At 38.2% G+C, this 17,781-nt stretch overlaps 1 protein-coding gene across 3 annotated transcripts in view; it reads left to right on the top strand.

Annotated features, from left to right (window-relative positions):
- The window catches only part of TAFA1 (TAFA chemokine like family member 1), a 584,591-nt gene that overhangs the window by 173,336 nt on the left and 393,474 nt on the right, over nucleotides 1-17,781 (top strand). The gene's annotated exons all lie outside the window — the stretch shown is intronic.

Below are 17,781 nucleotides of genomic sequence, written 5' to 3'. Positions count from 1 at the left end.
TAAAGTTAAAATTTAACAATGCCAAGGGCTGACAAAGACATGGAAGAACTTTTTTTTTTTTTTTAAAGATTATATTTATTTATTTGACAGAGATCACAAGGAGGCAGAGAGGCAGGCGGGGGAGGTGGGGAAGCAGGCTCCCTGCCGAGCTGAGAGCCCAGTGTGGGTCTCCATCCCAGGACCCTGGGATCATGACCTGAGCTGAAGGCAGAGGCTTTAACCCACTGAGCCACCCAGGCGCCCCAAGACATGGAAGAACTTTAGCTTTCATATGATTCTCATAGAAATGTAAAATCACACAAAAATTTTGATAAATAGATTGTCATCGGCTAATACAACTGAAAATACAAATACCTTGTGGATCAGCGATTTCAGTTTTAGATATATATTTAAAAGAAACATGTGCATCTGTACTCTAAGAGACATACATAAAACTTTTCACATCAGCATTATTTATGATAGTTTTAAAGTGAAAACAACCAATATCCATCAGTTTATAAATAAATAGTGATATATTCAGATATATATTATACAATTATGAAGAAGAAAAACTACAATTAAAAACAGCAACATGATGAATCATATATGTTGAATATTATACAAAAATATAAAAGAATGTAATATTATAGCATAAAGCTCAGAAATAGGCAAAGCTAAACTATAGTATAATTCATAATTTACCTGAGATAAAAGTATAAAGAAAAGCAAGAAGTTCGTAACTATAAAAGTCAGGATTGTGGTTACATTTATCAGAGAGGAAGGAGATTGTAAGTGCCGGAGGGCAACCAGGAGGCTCCTGAAATCCTGGCAAAATTTGATTTCTTGGCCTAAGTGAAGGTTACATGAAGGTTTATTATATGTTTGTTTGGGGCACTTAGGCACTTGCTGTAAGCATGTTTATTTCACAATGAAAATGTTAAAGAGACAGAGAGGCATTATGGGAGTTCAAGAATAACAGCTGTGGGGAAAAAAATAGCCGTGTAAATTTGTTGCTGATAAGGCAACCAGCCTGCTAACTGTTCCCCCTGCTATGACCGCTACTACTTTGTCTCTGAAGTGAAAGGCTGGTTGACCAGATGGCTATAAGTTCTCCTTTATTAGCATTCCACGATGTTAAGTGTTAAAATAGAATGTTGTGTAGCAATGTTGACACATAGTCCAAATAATGAGGCCCAGAGTTGGTGAGAACTGACATCTGATGGACCAGGTTGAAGTTTCAAAGGAGCTAATGCATGCCTTTGAGTGCTTTGCTCCTTGCTTCCTGGGTGGCTTCAGCCATGCAGAAGGTGTGTCCCTGTCCCTCAGTTTTACAGGCTTGACAGCAGAAAACACAGTAGGATGCAAATCAGGAGGTACCTCTACCTTATCAGTTTATTCCTAAGTGCTATTTCCAAATCTCATTTTTTATGACAAGAAGATTATTTATGTAATTCACAGTGTGTTGAGTCTGGGGATGATTCAGAATTGCTTGTAATACTTGTGTAACATGTGTCCTATTGTTACCATAAATATCTTTGGTAAAAACAAACTTTGGGGATATATTACCCTCCGGTATTGATCTATAAAACTACCCTCTGATAAAAATATGTCAGTTTGATGGGGCGCGTGGGTGACTCAGTGGGTTAAAGCCTCTGTCTTCAGCTCAGGTCATGGTCTCAGGGTTCTGAGATTGAGCCCCGCATCGGGCTCTCTGCTCAGCGGGGAGCCTGCTTCCCCCTCTCTCTCTGCCTGCTTCTCTGCCTACTTGTGATCTCTCTCTGTCAAATAAATAAATAAAATCTTTTTAAAAAAATGTCAGTTTGAGAAATTCTTAAGGAATAACATGGAATTTATATCCTACATAGAATGCAAATACACTCAGCTTTCTTATATAGCCGTGCAACTTATAAATGTGTGTTGACCTTTGTGTGTTGAAAAACCTAGTTCATTTTTAGAACATTGATTCAGTTTTATTATTTCTCTGTTTTTCTCTCAATAACAATAATCCAATTATTACTAATCATACTTACAAAAACATGGGTGGTTTGACAGAGGTCTTACCTGAAGAACTTTTTAAAAAGCAACGCTCCCTAAGCTCTATCCTAGAGGTTTACCTAACTAAAAAGTTTCCCAAATGAAGCCTTATAGTCTGCATTTTTGACAATTTTTTTTGACAGTCTATTGAACTGCCAGATCTGAAAACCTTTAGTTCAGAAGATGGAACAATCTATCTTTAAAAAATAATAATAATAACTTCCTGTCACTTTATATCATCTGAAATGTGTGTGTGTGTGTGTGTGTGTGTGTGTGTGTCTTTTCCCCTTGCTTCTCTACTGGAATGTAACATTCATGAAAACAAGTCCTCTGGGCTTACTTCAACATTATCTTCCAATATATAGAGCAGAAGTTAGCAAGTATGGCTATGGGTAAAATCCAACACACCTGCATATTTTTTACAAATAAAATCACATTAGAACACAGCACTGCCCATTGATTTACATATTATCCATAGCGACCTTCATGCTAAAGCGGCAGGGTTGAAGAGTTGGAGACAGAGCTTGTCTGGCCTACGAAAGCTGGAGTACTTACTATCTGCTCCTTTTCAGAAACAGTAGCTAATCCCTGATCTGGAACAGTAGCTACAAAATAGTGTGTTCTCCATAATTGTTGATTATTAAATGAATGAAATAATCACTTACTAGTGTCTCTAAGCATCTCTCTTTTGCCCAAATAAGTTTCTTTTTTGAATGTTACTTGTAATTAATTGTTTCATTGTACTGTGGTCTCTCTTTGGAAACTTCCTTCCCTTGTTTCTCTTGGAGCCACTGTGGGGTTTTGGTTATGCTAAAGTACAGTGAGATTTGGGACTATGTGAATCAACTTTAACACAACCTTTCAGGAGCACATTGATTGTGTATATGAGATTTGTTCCAGCTCTCTCTCATTCTCAGAAAAGTGACAATAATATTATGTGTTAAATGAAAAGCCAAGTTAATAAGAATGGAATGTTGTATATTAGAGTAGATAATATGATTTCTTATAACCCCCAGTGGGATTTAATGATAGGCTATCAGCATTCAGGTATGGAAGTACATTACCTTTTAATAGACGGTTAACAGAAAGTATAGTGGGCTGGTTTCTAACTTTGTAATCCCATTAACTATTTATAAACTTGGGTAGTGGACCCATTCTCCAAGTTCATATCCCTCAGTTTCTTCTTCAGTAACTCAAAAAAGCTAGGTTACTTGATGTTTATAGTTTCTTATAATTCTATTGCTTTAAAAATACAAAACTTGAGACCAGAAAATATAGTAGGATCACTGTTTAGTGTTAGGGTTCAGTTTTAATGGTTTTCATTACTTCATAATGAAAATTTCATGTAGTCAGAACTAACTTTGATTTTTCCTTTTGACTCATCAGGTTTCTTTTTTTTTCTAATAGTGGTAAAAAGGCATATCATATAAAAGGGACCATCTTAACCATTTTTTTTTTAAAGATTTTATTTATTTATTTGACAGAGACAGATCACAAGTAGGCAGAGAGGCAGGCAGAGAGAGAGAGGAGGAAGCAGGCTCCCTGCTGAGCAGAGAGCCCGATGTGGGACTCGATCCCAGGACCCTGAGATCATGACCCGAGCCGAAGGCAGCGGCTTAACTCACTGAGCCACCCAGGTGCCCCATCCTAACCATTTTTAAGTGTGCTTTCTGCCGAGTTAAGTATATTCACATTGTTGTGCAACCAATCTCCAGAACTTTTTCATCTTTCCAAACTGAAACTCTGTATCACCTACAACAATTCAGTATTCCCCTTTCCCCCAGTCCCTGGCAACCATCATCTACTTTCTGTTTCTATGAGGTAGGCTGTTCTCTGTACTTCATATCAGTATTACACAGTGTCTTTTTGCCAATGCTTTATTTCACTTAGCATAATGTCTTCAACATTCATTTATGTTGTAGCATGTGTCAGAATTTCCTTCCTTTTTAAGCTGAATAATATTCCATTGTGGGTTTGTACCACATTTTGTTTATGCATTCATCTGCCAATGGATCCTTGGGTTGCTTCCACCTTTTGCCTTTATGAAAAATGTGGATATGAACATGTTTGTACAAAGATCTCTTTTGAGACCTTTCTTTCAATTCTTTTAGGTATATTATACTCGGAAAGTGGAATTGCTGGATAATATGGTATTCCATTTTTAATTTTACAAAGAACAGCCATGTCATTTTCCATAATGATTATACTTTGCTTTCCCAGCAACAGTACACAAGGGTTCTAATTTCTCTTGCCAATGCTTGCTATATTCTGTCTTTAAAAGGGGCGCCCGGGTGGCTTAGTGGGTTAAAACTCAGGATACCTGGGTGGCTCAGTGGGTTCAAGCCTCAGCCTTCGGTTCAGGTCTTGCAAGCCCAAAATCTGGCTCTCTGCTCAGCAGGAAGCCTGCTTCCCTTCCTCTCTCTGCCTACTTGTGATCTGTCAAATAAATAAATAAAGTCTTAAAAAAAAAAAGGTAACCATTCTAATGGATGTGAAATCATATCTCAGTGTGGATTTGATTTGCATTTTCCTAATGAATAGTGATGTTGAGCACGTTTTCATGTGCTCCTTGGCCGTTGGTGTCCCTTCTCATGAATGGGTGATATCGACTCAAATCTTTTGCCCATTTATTAATTGAGTTGTTTTTCTGTTGTTGAGTAGTAGGAGTTCTTGATATATTTTGGATATTAACTCCTTATCTGATATATAAGTCATAAATATTTTCTCTTGTTCTGTTGGTTGCCTTCACTCTATTGACTATGTCTTTTGATACACAATTTATCATTTTTATGCAGTCTAATTTATCTATTTTTACTTTTGTTTCCTGTGCTTTTGGTGTCAGATCCAAGAAATCATTGCCAATTACAATATCAAGAAGACTTTCCCTTAGGCTTTCTTCTAAGGGTTTTGTGTTTTGAGCGTGTATGTTTGGGTCTGATAAACTTTGACTTAATTTTTATATATGGTATATGCTTAGGACCAAACTTCATTCTTTTGCATGTGGATATCTGGTTTCCCCAACATTATTTGTTGAAGAGACTTTCCTTTGTCCATCATTAAATCTTGGCGACCTTGTAAAAAAATCATTTGACTACATATGCAAGAGTATTTCTAGGCTCTGTATTTTATTCCATTGGTTTATGTGTCTGATTTTATGCCAGTACCAAACTGTTTTGATTACTGTAGCTTTGTAATAAGTTTTGAAATCAGAAAGTGTGAAACATCAGATTTGTTTTTCTTTTCAACATTGTTTTGGTTATTCAGGGTCGCCCATATAGTTTAATATGCATAGTTTCTTGTAATCCTATAAAGAACAGTTAAGAATGCTACAGTTAGAGGTTAAAAGAAAGGGAAAAAAGGAGACCCATATGTAAATGTCTGGTAGGAGTTTTCAGTCCATTCTTCTTTTAAGAGAATTGTGATGTCCTTAACCCCAGGGGCTGACTGGAGAATATTCAAATCGCCCCTATTTTTTTTTCTTGCAAATTTTGCCAGTCACTTTTCACAATGCCTCCACAGCCTTGACATTTTATGTCTAGCTCTGTTTATCCTAGGATGAATTACAGAGATGACATTGGCCTCATCTTACCTGAGTTAAGTTTACAACTTTGGGGTAATGGGCCATTTGAAGATACCACTGTCCATCTTCATGTTTCTGTGTGGCAGGTGTTTATTGTGGGCTTGTGCTTTTATAAAAACTCATGGAAGAAATTTGTTTTTCCATGACTCTTTGGGGGTAATTATTCTAAAAGTCATCATAAAAGATATCCTCAGGGAACTCAGCTCCCCTAAAAGAATAAGGATTGTATGAAGTACTAAGAGTTAATATACTTTTCTCAACTACCTATCAACTTTAGGAATATGAGGGTCTGGCTCCATTTTTTATTGTCAAATGCTTGAAAAGTCATTTTTTTCCCCTTTTTTAGACAGAAAGAGAGCATGCGAGCAGTAGGGAGGGGGGCTGCTGCATGCTCACTGGAGAGTCCAAGATGAGGATTAATCCCAGGACCCTCGGATCATGAATCCAGCCAAAATCAAGAGTTGGACACTCAACCAACTGAGCCACCCAGACGTCACTGAAAAGTTAATTAAATTGAAGAGCTGTATATGTAGCTTGGATTGATAGTTCATTCAGATCCTTCATAGAGTAAATAGTGTCTCTTCCTTCCACTAGCTTCCTTTTTTTTTTTTTTTTTTTTTTTTGTCTTAGCTATTTCCCATTACTGAGTCAGCAGTGTTGGGATGACAAGCCAGGATATAAATCTCTCCAAGTCTGAATAAAGAAAAGTATATTTTAGTACCCTTGCTAATAATGTTTCAATATGGGCGGAAAAAAATGCTTTTCATAATGCATCTCATCCTAATTATTCATGGGACACAATTTGATTTAGAATTTTCAAATATTGTATATGAATATAGGTACAGAATGTAATGACATTATATCTATATTCATCCCTCAGGACATTCTGGCTAAGTAATTATTAAATGATAGAGAGGAAATAAGAATATTTTCCTCTGTTTTTAAAAACCCTCAGAACTCATTATTCTGTGTCAGTGGATCTTTCACATATTCAAGCTTATTTTTGGTGTTCCAAGAAATCTAAAGTTCTAACAAGGTTTTTGAAGAACACTATTGAACTGAATGTACAGGCTGTAATTGAATAGGAACAGTATGTGTCTGGAGTGTGAATGAACCAGCTGGGATACTAAGTTCTCCGTGGTGTTCCTAATTCAATAATCATTTGTTTTCCAATTCTCCCAAAATGAAGCAGTGCTCATGGTTGAATATAAAAATCCTAATATAAATGGACATAATTTATTGCTGTGTTCAATATCATACCTTTGTCATCTAGATCAGTTAAAATACAAACACTTGTAATTTTTTTTCTTCTTCTTCAAAGATTTTATTTATTTATTTGAGAGAGAGAGGCAGAAGTAGCGAGATAGAGAGAGAGAGAGAAAGGAAGAGAACAAGCAGGGAGGAGAGGGAGAAGCAAGATCCCTGCTGAGCTGTAAACCCTGACCCAGGGCTCAATCCCAGAACCCCAGGATCATGACCTGAACTGAAGGCAGATGCTTCACTGACTGAGCCACCAAGGCGCACTGAAACACTGTGATTTGTAATAACAAACAACTATGACTTAAAAGCAGAGTATCCTTCCTTCCTTTCAGAAACTTCAGTATGATTCTTGATATGAATTTTGTAGGCAGTCAACATTTGGAAGCATAGTATATTAAGTGCAGAATGCTTACAACAGTAGTTTAGTCCTTTGTATCTGTTAATAATACCAGCTTATATTTCTATAGCGCTTGATATGTGCCAAGTACTTTGCTAAGCTCTTAGGCATACAGTCCCTTTATATGCATGTCTATCTCATGAAGTAGGTATTCTTTGTATCTCCATTTTATAAAGAAGAATGCTGAGGTCTACTAATAAGTCATGTCTCTGGGCTTCAAAGTTCACTTTGTCCAACTCCAAAGTCAAACTTTTCTGATGCTTTTACGGTCTCTTTATATTATTTATATTTATTTCACATATATTTCCTATATGTTATATATGAATAATATAGTATATATAATATATAGTATATATATACTATATTATATATAGTATATAATATAATAATGTAAGTATATTATATAAATAATATAGCATATTATTTATATATAGTATATAATAATAAATAATAAATAAATACATTTATATTATTTAGTTCTGAGGTTTTCTGTATAATTCAACTTTCCTAATGATTTTGAGAATTTCTTATTCAATTATACAGCCAGTCTTTCATCTCCTCCAAGGCAATGACACCTATAACTGGGGGGAGGGGAAGGGTGTCTTCCTTTTAATGTATAGATTTCATCATATTTATAAGGATTTTATGTATTTTTGTGAGAACTAAATACAAGCATGGGGAGGGGCAGAGGAAGAGGGAGAAGCAGACTCCCCACTGAGCGGGGAGCCCAACATCCATTATGGGGCTCGATCTCACGACCCTGGGATCATGACCTGAGCCAAAGGCAGACACTTAACCGACTGACTCACCACGTACCCCTAATCATATTTATAAATACGCTGGCCCAGAGGGAATTCTGTCTTCTATGCAATGTAAGTTATAAAAGATGAAATAATCACATATGTCCCAGGAGAAGTGCAGGTTGGAATGGAATCATAAATGAGATGACAATAAAATAATGAAAAGATTATATGGAGCTAAACATGATGTGCAGCTGAAGCAATCCACATGACAGGAACACTTACTCCTGTATGAGGGGAGAAAATGAGTTAAATATGAATTTAGGACCATGTTCTGATGAAAACCAATGTCAAGATAAACCTAGTAGTTTGCTATTGGCATATTTTATGGGTTCATTAAAAAATGCAAAGCCTGGAAAAAGCAAGTTGCTTAAAATTCCGTAAGCAGAACTTGAAATAAATGAGAAATTTATTTATTTTTATATTAAGACTTCAGTTGCTTTTATTCACCTTAACTTACTTCGTGGCATATATATATGTGTTTTTATGACTCACTGAAATTTCATGACTAACTGGGTAGTGGGGGCTGACCCACTGAAAATAGAAGTAAAGAAAATAATGAGGTTTGGAAGCTTCTTTTTCAAAAATACTTGTGTAGATTCCTTCCTTCCTCCTTTCCTCCCCTCTGTCCTTCCCTCGCCACCCCAGACAGCTCTCACATAAGAGTTTCCTCTTGCCATTGGAAAATGTGTTCTTTCTATCCCCTGGCAACTCTCCATCACGCTCATTTTCAGGTTCACTTCGTTCGATGCCTAGATGCATTTTAAGTGCAGAAAAGTTAAGAAGGTAAGAGGTACTCACTGGGGAATAGTGTTGACAAGAAGCAAAGAAAGAGTGGGCTGCTGCCTTTAGTATATCATTGAAAGTTTTGCCAAAGGCTGTCCATCCTTTAAATATTTCCCAGAGTGTCTGAGGGAGATGTCATCTGATAGGAAGAGATGAATGAAGGACTCTAAAGGGGAAAAGGGAAAAAAGTCATTTCTTCTTGCACAATTTGCATAGAACCCCCTTCGAGGGGTCCCGTCTAAGATAACACAGAATTTTTCCTATCGTATGCCCAAGACAATATGGTGGATGATCAGGTCTGCAGTGGGACCTCCAGGTCTGGCAAAGCTTTTTCACTTGTCTGAAATGGCCGAGGTCTGTTCTTGATAATAGTTTTAATTAAATAGTTGAACTTAGGGACGCCTGGGTGGTTCAGTTGGTTGGACGACTGCCTTCGGCTCAGGGCGTGATCCTGGAGTCCCGGGATCGAGTCCCGCATCAGGCTCCCAGCTCCATGGGGAGTCTGCTTCGCTCTCTGACCTTCTCCTCGCTCGTGCTCTCTCTCACTGTCTCTCTCTCTCAAATAAATAATAAATAAAATCTTTAAAAAAAAAAAATAGTTGAACTTATTCCTTTCAGCATGAATTCATCTCTTCTCAGTTAGCACAGTAACATGGTCTGGGGTCAGTTTAATAACCAACTGACATGACAGTGTTTCAACTGGAATTACTCTAAATAGTTGTTCACCTGAAATTTAGCTGTAGATTTAATAGGGAGTGGTTATTTGTATTGATATAGTTACCTTTGCTTTTTTTTAATATTTATTTTGTATTTTTATTTGTATTGATACTGGGTTACTTTTGCTTTTTTAACCAACTATGCTATGAGAGTATTTATACAATGTTTACTCTCTAATAAAGAATAATACTTTTTTTTTTAAAGTGTCTTTGATTCACTGGAAACTTTAGGAATCCCTATTCTTGAGCTCCCTTGGGCTTTGACACAATTTCCTAACATCAGACTACTGGACAAGTCAAGTGTGAGGGTCAGGAGTCTGGAATCCTTGCAATATTTGCTGATTTGCTGACCTATGTTAATCACCATGCACAAAGGGTTGTTGTTGTTTTTTTTTCCTGCAATAAGTTAATGTTGCCTTTAGCTTAATTAATTAAAATTTTAATTGTCTGGCTATAAGCTTCACCACTCAATGGTAATAGGGGTTTTATAATTAGTAGGGGCTAAAAAAAGCAGTGACGTTTCTTTCTTTATTTTTTTTTTTCTTTCTGTTCCTACTGCACTTAGCAGTTGATATAGCCTCTGGCCATCTATGCTTTCTCAAATAATTCACTGGGTAAGATTTCCTGCAGACTGGCTAATATGGGAGATACCTTCACAGGGCCTGCCTAGAGATATCCCTATGTGGCCCATGGGGATGCTTAGCAGGTTGTGATGTCTCTGAGACTGTCTATAAAATTATGTATATATGTGAATTTGTGAGGGAAGTCTGTTCATAGCCTCATGTACTTTTAAAAGGAGTCACAACTCTTTAAGTTAAGAACATGGGCTCCTTTCATAAAGGGTTATTATATTGCAGTGGAGGAAATAATGGTAATAGCCAATGCTTTCCATGTTTAAGAGAATATGCTACAGAATTTACAACTATTATGTAGTACATTAGGCATTGTTACCAATGCCTATATTGTAGGTAAGAAAACCAATGCTTTGGAGAACTTAGGAGAGTCAGGATTCAAACTCAGGCAGTCTGAATTCTGAGCCTGCGCTCCTAGCACCTTCTCTGAACAGGGGTTCCGGAACCTGCTCTGTCACTAGCCAGCTATGGTAGATCAGTACCCAAAGGAATGGAGCTTTTGCTCTCGTGGGGCATCTGTCAATAAAAGTAAGGGGGTAAAGGTAAAGGGTGATGGGTTGAGGTTGGGGTCTTAATGGACGAGCTCTGTATTTCTTTTCATTTCTAGAATAGAAACAAACTAAGTCTGCCTCCACCAGGCATTGACTGAAGCTCTTATGATCTCTGAATGCACTTGACTGTATACAAGAAATAGATATGAAAAGGATGCAGATGATTGGAATGAGGGAGAATGCTCAGGTTTCCCTTAGGCTTAGAGAAACAGAACGATGTAGTAAGGACAGAGGGAAATCGGACTGCATGCATGTGAATCTTTACCTTGCTTCTCACTGGCTATTTCACCCTGGGCATATCTTATAACCTCTTATGACTTTACTCACCTCATCTATATAATGGGGATAATAACAATAGTAATCATCATCATCATCATCATCATCCTGTGAGTTAGTGTGAGTTAGTGTGAAGAGTTAGAGTTAGTATGAAGATTGAGAGAGATGATATATGCAAAGCACTTAGAGCCTAGTACCCAGAGAGAGTCATTTGTGCTGCTATTGATTTTTTGGATTTTGTGGGGGTTTTTTGTTATTGTTGTTGTTGTTTTATTATTATTACTACCTTATTTTGTTATTGCATTGGAAAATGAACATATAATATGTTTTAAAAAGAGACAGTGAGGGGCACCTGGGTGGCTCAGTGGGTTAAGCCTCTGTCTTCAGCTCAGGTCATGATCTCAGGGTCCTGAGTTCAAGTCCCGCATCGGCCTCTCTGCTCAACAGGGAGACTGCTTCTCTTTCTCCGTCTCTGCCTGCTGCTCTGCCTACTTGTGATCTTTCTCTCTCTGTTTTAAGTAAATAAATAAAATCTTAAAAAAAGAAAAAAAGAAAGAGAGAGAGAGACAGTGAATCTCCTCACCTAAGCAATTTATTTGGTCTGTGGCAGTGGCCTGGAAGATCTTCGAAATGTGCTAAAGAGACATGGTTCCTGCCTGAGGATGTGTGTTATTTGAGACTTGGAAGCCATTTGGCTTTTTAAGCTCACAGAGGGATCCTGACAAAGGGCCAGTCAGTGAAGCAGGCCCTCATTAAATGTTTCTTAAAAGAATGGCAGTCCCTGGGTTTAGGTGTGCATGTCGCATGTCGCATTTCCCCAGATTATCCATCATTGTAACCCCAGCTGTGGTGGATGGTGCCTTGGGGGCTCAGATTCTCTTCACCCTGGAAGCCTCTGCCTCAGGTGCATTCCACTGTCTTCCTGCTTTCTGCCTCAAGGTCTTCTCCATCACTGAGGGAGACCACTCAGCCTGTATGTAAGGGGAGTCCCCAAATGACCCTTTAGTCAGTGGGGATAGGGACAAATAGGTAAACACAGCAGCCTTCCAACCCTCCTGCTGGACAATTCTAGAGGGTGCTGGACAGTTCTGGAGAGTGTTCTGTGCACTTCTCAAAGGCCCCAGCAGATTCTCAGCAGCCCTTATGGCCTACAGCAGAGACCTTCAAAACAGACTCTGATATTGACTCGCTCTTTTATTCTATCACTCTCCTTTTTCCCTTGTTCTTGTCTCACAGAATTACTTTCACAATAGACTACCTGCAAATGAGTCCTTATCTCAGGCTCTGATTTCTGGGAACTAAGCTGAGACACATGTGCTGCTCTAAAACCCTAATGCCAGAGCCAGTGTCATTGTGCCAATCTCCAGTAAATTCCATTTCTTTTTTTCCCACTGTTGAGCTCCTAGCGCCTAGCACACCCTAGGCACTCAGCCAATGCTATTGAATGACTCAATCAGTGAACAAATAAATAAACATGCTTCTTAGACCTTGGTAATGAACAGATTCATTGTGCACTGCTCAATTTTCTTTACTAAATGCTGTACCAGCAACGCGGCAACAGGTTGTCAGAACTCTCCTTGGAGGGCCCTCATGTCTTGCCTGGTTACCTCTACTTTTAGTCTTGGTGAGTATGCCATTCTCCCCTGTAATCCTGAAGGAAAATAAATGGTGAATTCAATGGTTATCTGTTTTCAAAAAAATATATATATATACATATATATATATATATATGTATTTCTAAAGATACATGTTTTACATATCAGCAAATATCCACCAGTTTTGTGTTATGGATGGAATAATAGAGAAGGATGAATTGCTAGGGGGAGTTTATAGACCAAATGCATAGTCAAGAATACATCGTGGGTTGATATTTAGATACTAGGAGGTTATAATCTGAGGTCCCTCGAGTCAGATGGCGGTTCATTTGACTCCACACCTCACTCACTAACAATAGTGACACACAGCAGTCCTCCCAGGCTGAGTTGAAAATGTGGAATGTTCTTCACTGTGTGGTCATGCTCCTGTTTCATAACATAAGGGAAGTTGTTGTGAACTCTTCAATACGATAGGTTCATAATTTCACCTTTCTAAAAGGGGAAGATGTGAGTTTTAGAGGTTTGATCCGCAGAGTCTGATGAACTCAGTGTTTTTGTATATTGGTTTAGAGTAAGGATATTGCTACCTCACCTGAAAATATAGAATGAGTACCACAGGGCTTCGCTGCAAGAACAATTAATATAAACTGAAAACTCATGAATGAGCTTTATTAACTGAGTTTTGCTGGATCAGACCACAAGCAAAATTCAGCAATCATATTTCTGGAGGTCCTGAGTCTGGATACTAAAGAGGAGGACTAAAAGACTAAAGTCTTTACAGGTACTTTTTAAAAGCCAGTGAGTTTTATTTAGTGATGAATAAGAAAATATTAAGGGCCTTGTCAGTGCCTCAGGGACAGAAAATGGATGAAGGATAGAACATTTGAATTAAACTGCCTAAAAGAAGCAAAACTGGGAGATGTTAAAGACTTCAACTAGCTGCCACAATGGCTTTTGCTTAACTTCTTACTAGGTTTAAAACTGCTTTTCTTTGTAATGTGAAAAACATAAACGTAAGTCCATAAGTGGACTTGGGAGAAATGACAGATGTCCAAATTTAAGAAGAAGATAAAACGTTATTAAGTGGATCTTGAAGAAATTAGGTTGATGGGTTTGGGTAGACTATGACATTGTTGCTGGTGATTAACACTGGTGATGGTGATGGTGATGGTGGTTGTGGTGATGATGGGGGTGCCCATGGTGCTGCTGATAATGGTGTTGGTGGTGGTGAAGATGATGATGGTCATGGTGATGGTGGTGATTGATGATGGTGTTAATGATGAGGCTAGTGGTGATGATGCTGTGGGGCCAGTGGTGGTGCTGATGGTGGTAATGATGGTGGTTCTGCTGATAGACGGTGATGGTGGTGATTGATGATGGTGTTAATGATGAGGCTAGTGGTGATGATGCTGGTGGGGCCAGTGGTGGTGCTGATGGTGGTAATGATGGTGGTACTGCTGATAGACGGTGATGGTGATGATGGTGATGGTGGTGATGATGATGGTAGTGACAATAATGATAGCTAGTGTTTATGGTCCAGGTACTGTACTGTTCCATTAAGGAACAGTATTAAGCTCATAATCACTTACTGACATAGGGTTGAGATGATGATGATGATGATGATGATGGTGATTTTAAAGCTGAAGAAACAGGCTTAGAGAGTTCACAGTAAGTTGTAGAGCTAAGACACTAACTCAGGCAAGCTGACTCCAGACACTTTATTCCCCATAGTCATTATACTAATCTAACATCCTGTGTTCCAATTGAAACTCATCAGGATATGAGACCATCCAAATTCAATTCTAAGCAAGACCCTGTATCTAACTGCTAAGGGACTTAAGACTGTAATGAATAGAAAACTGTGCTCAGAACCTAAAATTAATGGCTAAGAGGCAGGACTTCAGCCATAACTTTGTCAACCAGGCAACAATTTTGTTAAGTAGACAAGAACTCACAGGGGACTGTGAACAAGATTATATGGTGTTTTAAAGGTCAAAAACTGGTTTCTTATGGATTTAACGAAGGCAAAATAGGTGTGATTTTAGATCAGCGGCTTTATTCATAATCAGAGCAGACCCTTTCCTCACACATGCACAAATATCATTCCTGAACACCTATCATGTTCTCAGGATATGTTTTCCCCATGCTTGTCCCCACCTGTTATTATGTGGGCACACTCCATGAAGAGGAAATCTGTGGTACTTAGAGCAATGTCTTGAGAAGCATTTAGACATCCAGAGTTAAGTCTTTATCCCTCACTAGGATTCCAGTTTTCCTCATATTGCTCAGGCTCCATGAGTTAACTCCAATCTGAGTAATCCCAGAAAAAAATACTAGTCTTTTACTCAAAGCTGATTTGTTAAAAAAAAAAAAAAGTCTCCCTAGATTAAGTGAAAACATGCAGCTTTTGTGCTTTGTCACTTAAACCTTGACTTTGACATCAAAATAAATCTTGTTTATCAAAACTCTGAAAAGGGTAAAGCTTTTCTTCATCTTTGGTGCCGAGCATCCCCTTAGGGGGTCTTTGACCCCTTAAAAGTCCCAAGTTATACACACCATACTATACAAACTGATAAGCAAGGACAACATTTAATAAGGACTCCTAACATGCCAGGAGCTGAACTAAGTACTTGTATTATCCCATTTTATCCTCAAAACAAACCTAAGAGTGGATTGAGGGCATTGTTATTATCTGTCTGGTGCATATGAGTCAGCCAGCGCTCAGAGAAGTGAAGTGACTTGCGGAACATCATACAGTTGGTAACTGGGAAAGCCAGGATTTAGATCCCTTGACTGTCTTGCCCTGCTCTCTGCTGCTCCTTGTGGTTATAATTAGAACAGAAGCTACACCAGTCCACTGTGGAATGAAAAGTCCCAGGGAATAAAAGGCACAGCATGGGGAATATAGTCAATGGTACTGCGATAAAGTTTTATGACAATAGATGGTAGTTACACTTGTGGTGAGCAGAGCATAAGGTACAGAGAAGTTGAATCACTATGTCGTACACCTGAAGCTACTGTAACATTGTATGTCAACTATACACACATAATTTTTTTTTTAATGAGCCATTGGTATAATGGTTGGAAGAACACAGGTTGGTTACACATCAGTTAGATGAACTGATGCAGGTCACTCAACTTCTCCAAGCCCAGTTCTCTCTTCTGTTAAATGGGGATCAAAATGGGTATTTCACAGGTTTCTTCTATGGATTAAGGAACATTGAATTTCTAAAATGTCTTACGTAAGCATCTCTTTTCTTTTTATTGTGTGAACAGTACCTCATATTTTTGGTACCTGGGTAAAGATGCTGGCTCCCTAAACTCATAATTCTTCTCCAAAGCACTGATAATTATAAATATGAAATATATTCTCTTTGCTTGAAGATTCTGAATTTTAAAAGTTCTCCTGGTATCTCAGTAATAGGTTATTTTACATCTTTATAATACAATGTTTGTCAAACTGGGTTCCATGGCAGTTGCAGCCAGGTGTTCTGAAAGAAAAAAGAAATTCTTTCTTGAAATAATTTTGAGAAACACAGTGTAATATTGGCAGCTAACACACCCAGTTATCATTAAATGCTCTGATAAGTTCTGCAATATAAAAGCCTATACCTGTATTTGATTATGCATTGCTTGTTTTCATACTTTTTAGAGTATGGGAAATGCTGGCTTGGAGGCTCAAGGACTTTATTTATGATTCGTTAACCAATTTCTCCCAGTAACTCTGCCAGGTAGCCAGAGCAGACATTGCCCTGGAATATAGAACCCACTGCACCTCAGGTTAAAGAGCTGGCCTTCAGCAAAGCAACTGTGCATTCAGGAAGCTAAATCTGGAAGCAAAACAATCTAAAATCTCTATCTTGAATTAGTTTTCAATATAACTCGTTATCGTTCTAAATTATTTAATTCCAGAAATTTCAGGCGCTTGAACAGCTTGCTGCTAACATTTGGGGCAGTGAAGAGCCTTTGGGCAAAAGGCACAAGTGGTTCTTTCTCCAAGATCAGCTCAAATCCTCCCACCTGTTTCCATTCATCTGAACCATGCAGTCCTCCACAGCAGCCTCTTAACTAGTCTCCCTGTTTTTCTTGTTGCATTGACTACAAGCCAAGAGCATGGTGCTTTCCCTTACAATGCTCTAAAACCTTCCTTTTGCTTAGAGTAAAACCCAAAATTTATACTCTGGCCTCCAAAGCTCTTCTTTTCTGGCTCCTATCCACTTCAGCCTCTCTTATCTCAGTTTCTCTATGTAGTCATATTTCTCTTTCTCAAGCACATTGAGTTCTTTTCTGCCACAGGAACTTTGCATCTCTGTTCCTTTTACCTAAAAGACTCTCTACACTAGATCTTTGCAGAAATGGTTGCTTCTCATCCTGGATATTCAGCACAAATATTACTTTGCTGTAAAACCTTTCCTGCCCACTCTCCAGACCATTTCTAGCTCATTGCCCTGTCTTTTTTCCTTCATAGCACAGTTATGTTTTTGTACATCCATTTGTTGACTTGTTTGATGTCAACCTCTCCCAATAAAAGGCAAGTCCATGAAGGTAGAGATCTTCCCTTTCTGTTCACCATTTTATTCTTAGTATCTGTATTATGCATGGCACATGGTGGGCTTTTAATAAATATTTTAGGAAGGGGCACCTAGGAAATACAATCTGTTAAGCATCCAACTCTTCGTTTCAGCTCATGTCCTGATTTCGAGGTCATGAGATCAAGCCCTACACTGGCATCCATACTCAGCAGGGAATCTGTTTGAAATTCTCTCTCTCTCTCTCCCTCTGCCACTCCCCCATGTGCCTGCTCTCTCTCTCTCTCAAATACGTAAATAAATCTTAAAGAATATATAGATCTCGATACTAATATTTGTTTTGTTTTGTTTTGGAAATCAATCCATGGGTAATGAATGAATTATGGTGTCTCCAGGGGATTACTTATACTGTATGTGACTGATTACACATGTGATCTTTGAAACCATCATGAAGTAGTGTCTATTTATTTATTTATTTTTACTCATCAGTGACTCTGTTATAGTTCCTCTTGGGAGACCCCACATTCTTCTACACTCTGGGTGATGTGTAATGTCATCTCTCTATAATCATCCCTAGATACACACTCATCTGAAAAAGGAGAGTCTGGTTCTAAGGTGACTGTCAGAACTATTTGATCTGGCCGAT

This window comes from Neovison vison, chromosome 6 (assembly GCF_020171115.1).
Source record: "Neovison vison isolate M4711 chromosome 6, ASM_NN_V1, whole genome shotgun sequence".
NCBI lineage: Eukaryota > Metazoa > Chordata > Mammalia > Carnivora > Mustelidae > Neogale > Neogale vison.
The sequence above is the reverse complement of the archived record's forward strand: the minus strand, read 5'-3'. Positions and strand labels throughout refer to the sequence as shown.